Source organism: Electrophorus electricus, chromosome 13, assembly GCF_041902795.1.
Source record: "Electrophorus electricus isolate QZ-2024a chromosome 13, ASM4190279v1, whole genome shotgun sequence".
NCBI classification, from domain to species: Eukaryota; Metazoa; Chordata; class Actinopteri; order Gymnotiformes; family Gymnotidae; genus Electrophorus; species Electrophorus electricus.
The window spans coordinates 5,747,119-5,754,355 of NC_137509.1; the positions used below are offsets into that span (position 1 = coordinate 5,747,119).

Sequence of the window (7,237 nt, forward strand, 5' to 3'; positions counted from 1 at the left end):
GGGTCACAACTTCAGCAAAAAGACACTTTGTGTGTGTGTGGAAAAAGGAAAGTGGTATAAAGATAAATAAATGGGTCAATTTGTTACTGACAGATATATTAAAGAACTTTAAGAACATATCAAAACTGATAATCTTACAGGTTAATAAACTTCACGACAGGTATGGAAATGAGGAAGGTGCAATTCTTCCCCAAAGACAGCAAGTGCATAAGGCTTCATATACTAGCTAAGGAAAGATGCTTATTCTAATAGAATAACAATAGGGAATAGTACTGAAGCAGGAAATATATTACTTATCTTTTGTTATTTATATTGACATTCAGATGTACTGATATACTGCTGTCATCCTGATTTTCCAGAAATGAATAGGAGTATTGAGCAGGTGAAGGAAGAAAAAGAAAATTTGACCAGTGAACTTCAAAGTGAGATCCAGATTTACCTCTAGAAATATTAGTCCTCAAATAAAGAATAAGTGGCTGACTACTCTGGACCTCCACTCTACTACGTGGTTGATTAGTTTTGTTCTTACATGACAGGAACAAAGAACATTATGGATGAGGGAGAGAGAAGCTACAAAACAGAGAAGGAAAAGTTTGCAAATGAACTGAAAGGTAAATACAAATCATAGCTTTTGTATTTGTAAAATATTGGATCTCTTTATAGCTTATAGGCTCCCAGATAAAGTAGACTGGTCTTAAAATTGTTATGAACGAACCCAGATGTCATTCAAATGTCTGATTGGTTTCTCCATATGAGCACTCACAGAGCCACACTGAACCAAGGCCAGGGTCACATCTTCAGCAAAAAGACACTTTGTGTGTGTGTGGAAAAAGGAAAGTGGTATAAAGATAAATAAATGGGTCAATTTGTTACTGACAGATATATTAAAGAACTTTAAGAACATATCGAAACTGATAATCTTACAGGTTAATAAACTTCACGACAGGTATGGAAATGTGGAAGGTGCGGTTCTTCCCCAAAGACAGCAAGTGCATAAGACTTCATATACTAGCTAAGGAAAGATGCTTATTCTAATAGAATAACAATAGGGAATAGTACTGAAGCAGGAAATATATTACTTATCTTTTGTTATTTATATTGACATTCAGATGTATTGATATACTGCTGTCATCCTTATTTTCCAGAGATGAATAGGGGCATTGAGCAGGTGAAGGAAGAAAAAGAAAATTTGACCAGTGAACTTCAAAGTGAGATCCAGATTTAACTCTAGAAATATTAGTCCTCAAATAAAGAATAAGAGGCTGACTAATCTGGACGTCCACTCTGCTAGGTGGTTGATTAGTTTTGTTCTTACATGACAGGAACAAAGAACATTATGGATGAGGGAGAGAGAAGCTACAAAACAGAGAAGGAAAAGTTTGCAAATGAACTGAAAGGTAAATACAAATCATAGCTTTTGTATTTGTAAAATATTGGATCTCTTTATAGCTTATAGGCTCCCAGATAAAGTAGACTGGTCTTAAAATTGTTATGAACGAACCCAGATGTCATTCAAATGTCTGATTGGTTTCTCCATATGAGCACTCACAGAGCCACACTGAACCAAGACCAGGGTCACAACTTCAGCAAAAAGACACTTTGTGTGTGTGTGGAAAAAGGAAAGTGGTATAAAGATAAATAAATGGGTCAATTTGTTACTGACAGATATATTAAAGAACTTTAAGAACATATCAAAACTGATAATCTTACAGGTTAATAAACTTCACGACAGGTATGGAAATGAGGAAGGTGCAATTCTTCCCCAAAGACAGCAAGTGCATAAGGCTTCATATACTAGCTAAGGAAAGATGCTTATTCTAATAGAATAACAATAGGGAATAGTACTGAAGCAGGAAATATATTACTTATCTTTTGTTATTTATATTGACATTCAGATGTACTGATATACTGCTGTCATCCTGATTTTCCAGAAATGAATAGGAGTATTGAGCAGGTGAAGGAAGAAAAAGAAAATTTGACCAGTGAACTTCAAAGTGAGATCCAGATTTACCTCTAGAAATATTAGTCCTCAAATAAAGAATAAGTGGCTGACTACTCTGGACCTCCACTCTACTACGTGGTTGATTAGTTTTGTTCTTACATGACAGGAACAAAGAACATTATGGATGAGGGAGAGAGAAGCTACAAAACAGAGAAGGAAAAGTTTGCAAATGAACTGAAAGGTAAATACAAATCATAGCTTTTGTATTTGTAAAATATTGGATCTCTTTATAGCTTATAGGCTCCCAGATAAAGTAGACTGGTCTTAAAATTGTTATGAACGAACCCAGATGTCATTCAAATGTCTGATTGGTTTCTCCATATGAGCACTCACAGAGCCACACTGAACCAAGGCCAGGGTCACATCTTCAGCAAAAAGACACTTTGTGTGTGTGTGGAAAAAGGAAAGTGGTATAAAGATAAATAAATGGGTCAATTTGTTACTGACAGATATATTAAAGAACTTTAAGAACATATCGAAACTGATAATCTTACAGGTTAATAAACTTCACGACAGGTATGGAAATGTGGAAGGTGCGGTTCTTCCCCAAAGACAGCAAGTGCATAAGGCTTCATATACTAGCTAAGGAAAGATGCTTATTCTAATAGAATAACAATAGGGAATAGTACTGAAGCAGGAAATATATTACTTATCTTTTGTTATTTATATTGACATTCAGATGTATTGATATACTGCTGTCTTCCTTATTTTCCAGAGATGAATAGGGGCATTGAGCAGGTGAAGGAAGAAAAAGAAAATTTGACCAGTGAACTTCAAAGTGAGATCCAGATTTAACTCTAGAAATATTAGTCCTCAAATAAAGAATAAGAGGCTGACTAATCTGGACGTCCACTCTGCTAGGTGGTTGATTAGTTTTGTTCTTACATGACAGGAACAAAGAACATTATGGATGAGGGAGAGAGAAGCTACAAAACAGAGAAGGAAAAGTTTGCAAATGAACTGAAAGGTAAATACAAATCATAGCTTTTGTATTTGTAAAATATTGGATCTCATTATAGCTTATAGGCTCCCAGATAAAGTAGACTGGTCTTAAAATTGTTATGAACGAACCCAGATGTCATTCAAATGTCTGATTGGTTTCTCCATATGAGCACTCACAGAGCCACACTGAACCAAGGCCAGGGTCACATCTTCAGCAAAAAGACACTTTGTGTGTGTGTGGAAAAAGGAAAGTGGTATAAAGATAAATAAATGGGTCAATTTGTTACTGACAGATATATTAAAGAACTTTAAGAACATATCGAAACTGATAATCTTACAGGTTAATAAACTTCACGACAGGTATGGAAATGTGGAAGGTGCGGTTCTTCCCCAAAGACAGCAAGTGCATAAGACTTCATATACTAGCTAAGGAAAGATGCTTATTCTAATAGAATAACAATAGGGAATAGTACTGAAGCAGGAAATATATTACTTATCTTTTGTTATTTATATTGACATTCAGATGTATTGATATACTGCTGTCATCCTTATTTTCCAGAGATGAATAGGAGCATTGAGCAGGTGAAGGAAGAAAAAGAAAATTTGACCAGTGAACTTCAAAGTGAGATCCAGATTTAACTCTAGAAATATTAGTCCTCAAATAAAGAATAAGAGGCTGACTAATCTGGACGTCCACTCTACTAGGTGGTTGATTAGTTTTGTTCTTACATGACAGGAACAAAGAACATTATGGATGAGGGAGAGAGAAGCTACCAAACAGAGAAGGAAAAGTTTGCAAATGAATTGAAAGGTAAATACAAATCATAGCTTTTGTATTTGTAAAGTATTGGATCTCTTTATAGCTTATAGGCTCCCAGATAAAGTAGACTGGTCTTAAAATTGTTATGAACGAACCCAGACGTCAATCAAATGTCTGATTGGTTTCTCCATATGAGCACTCACAGAGCCACACTGAACCAAGACCAGGGTCACAACTTCAGCAAAAAGACACTTTGTGTGTGTGTGGAAAAAGGAAAGTGGTATAAAGATAAATAAATGGGTCAATTTGTTACTGACAGATATATTAAAGAACTTTAAGAACATATCGAAACTGATAATCTTACAGGTTAATAAACTTCACGACAGGTATGGAAATGTGGAAGGTGCGGTTCTTCCCCAAAGACAGCAAGTGCATAAGACTTCATATACTAGCTAAGGAAAGATGCTTATTCTAATAGAATAACAATAGGGAATAGTACTGAAGCAGGAAATATATTACTTATCTTTTGTTATTTATATTGACATTCAGATGTATTGATATACTGCTGTCATCCTTATTTTCCAGAGATGAATAGGAGCATTGAGCAGGTGAAGGAAGAAAAAGAAAATTTGACCAGTGAACTTCAAAGTGAGATCCAGATTTAACTCTAGAAATATTAGTCCTCAAATAAAGAATAAGAGGCTGACTAATCTGGACGTCCACTCTACTAGGTGGTTGATTAGTTTTGTTCTTACATGACAGGAACAAAGAACATTATGGATGAGGGAGAGAGAAGCTACCAAACAGAGAAGGAAAAGTTTGCAAATGAATTGAAAGGTAAATACAAATCATAGCTTTTGTATTTGTAAAGTATTGGATCTCTTTATAGCTTATAGGCTCCCAGATAAAGTAGACTGGTCTTAAAATTGTTATGAACGAACCCAGACGTCAATCAAATGTCTGATTGGTTTCTCCATATGAGCACTCACAGAGCCACACTGAACCAAGACCAGGGTCACAACTTCAGCAAAAAGACACTTTGTGTGTGTGTGGAAAAAGGAAAGTGGTATAAAGATAAATAAATGGGTCAATTTGTTACTGACAGATATATTAAAGAACTTTAAGAACATATCGAAACTGATAATCTTACAGGTTAATAAACTTCACGACAGGTATGGAAATGTGGAAGGTGCGGTTCTTCCCCAAAGACAGCAAGTGCATAAGACTTCATATACTAGCTAAGGAAAGATGCTTATTCTAATAGAATAACAATAGGGAATAGTACTGAAGCAGGAAATATATTACTTATCTTTTGTTATTTATATTGACATTCAGATGTATTGATATACTGCTGTCATCCTTATTTTCCAGAGATGAATAGGAGCATTGAGCAGGTGAAGGAAGAAAAAGAAAATTTGACCAGTGAACTTCAAAGTGAGATCCAGATTTAACTCTATAAATATTAGTCCTCAAATAAAGAATAAGAGGCTGACTAATCTGGACGTCCACTCTACTAGGTGGTTGATTAGTTTTGTTCTTACATGACAGGAACAAAGAACATTATGGATGAGGGAGAGAGAAGCTACCAAACAGAGAAGGAAAAGTTTGCAAATGAATTGAAAGGTAAATACAAATCATAGCTTTTGTATTTGTAAAGTATTGGATCTCTTTATAGCTTATAGGCTCCCAGATAAAGTAGACTGGTCTTAAAATTGTTATGAACGAACCCAGACGTCAATCAAATGTCTGATTGGTTTCTCCATATGAGCACTCACAGAGCCACACTGAACCAAGACCAGGGTCACAACTTCAGCAAAAAGACACTTTGTGTGTGTGTGGAAAAAGGAAAGTGGTATAAAGATAAATAAATGGGTCAATTTGTTACTGACAGATATATTAAAGAACTTTAAGAACATATCGAAACTGATAATCTTACAGGTTAATAAACTTCACGACAGGTATGGAAATGTGGAAGGTGCGGTTCTTCCCCAAAGACAGCAAGTGCATAAGACTTCATATACTAGCTAAGGAAAGATGCTTATTCTAATAGAATAACAATAGGGAATAGTACTGAAGCAGGAAATATATTACTTATCTTTTGTTATTTATATTGACATTCAGATGTATTGATATACTGCTGTCATCCTTATTTTCCAGAGATGAATAGGAGCATTGAGCAGGTGAAGGAAGAAAAAGAAAATTTGACCAGTGAACTTCAAAGTGAGATCCAGATTTAACTCTAGAAATATTAGTCCTCAAATAAAGAATAAGAGGCTGACTAATCTGGACGTCCACTCTACTAGGTGGTTGATTAGTTTTGTTCTTACATGACAGGAACAAAGAACATTATGGATGAGGGAGAGAGAAGCTACCAAACAGAGAAGGAAAAGTTTGCAAATGAATTGAAAGGTAAATACAAATCATAGCTTTTGTATTTGTAAAGTATTGGATCTCTTTATAGCTTATAGGCTCCCAGATAAAGTAGACTGGTCTTAAAATTGTTATGAACGAACCCAGACGTCAATCAAATGTCTGATTGGTTTCTCCATATGAGCACTCACAGAGCCACACTGAACCAAGGCCAGGGTCACATCTTCAGCAAAAAGACACTTTGTGTGTGTGTGGAAAAAGGAAAGTGGTATAAAGATAAATAAATGGGTCAATTTGTTACTGACAGATATATTAAAGAACTTTAAGAACATATCAAAACTGATAATCTTACAGGTTAATAAACTTCACGACAGGTATGGAAATGTGGAAGGTGCGGTTCTTCCCCAAAGACAGCAAGTGCATAAGACTTCATATACTAGCTAAGGAAAGATGCTTATTCTAATAGAATAACAATAGGGAATAGTACTGAAGCAGGAAATATATTACTTATCTTTTGTTATTTATATTGACATTCAGATGTATTGATATACTGCTGTCATCCTTATTTTCCAGAGATGAATAGGGGCATTGAGCAGGTGAAGGAAGAAAAAGAAAATTTGACCAGTGAACTTCAAAGTGAGATCCAGATTTAACTCTAGAAATATTAGTCCTCAAATAAAGAATAAGAGGCTGACTAATCTGGACGTCCACTCTGCTAGGTGGTTGATTAGTTTTGTTCTTACATGACAGGAACAAAGAACATTATGGATGAGGGAGAGAGAAGCTACAAAACAGAGAAGGAAAAGTTTGCAAATGAACTGAAAGGTAAATACAAATCATAGCTTTTGTATTTGTAAAATATTGGATCTCTTTATAGCTTATAGGCTCCCAGATAAAGTAGACTGGTCTTAAAATTGTTATGAACGAACCCAGATGTCATTCAAATGTCTGATTGGTTTCTCCATATGAGCACTCACAGAGCCACACTGAACCAAGGCCAGGGTCACATCTTCAGCAAAAAGACACTTTGTGTGTGTGTGGAAAAAGGAAAGTGGTATAAAGATAAATAAATGGGTCAATTTGTTACTGACAGATATATTAAAGAACTTTAAGAACATATCGAAACTGATAATCTTACAGGTTAATAAACTTCACGACAGGTA

General features: G+C 35.2%; 1 long non-coding RNA gene across 1 annotated transcript; it reads left to right on the forward strand.

The window, feature by feature from the left end:
* The first annotated feature begins 1,322 nt into the window (after positions 1-1,322).
* On the forward strand, positions 1,323-1,995 carry LOC145643474 (uncharacterized). Its single transcript, XR_014115909.1, has 2 exons — positions 1,323-1,397; positions 1,932-1,995. It is a non-coding gene; the product is annotated as an uncharacterized LOC145643474 (long non-coding RNA).
* The last annotated feature ends 5,242 nt before the right edge of the window (positions 1,996-7,237 follow it).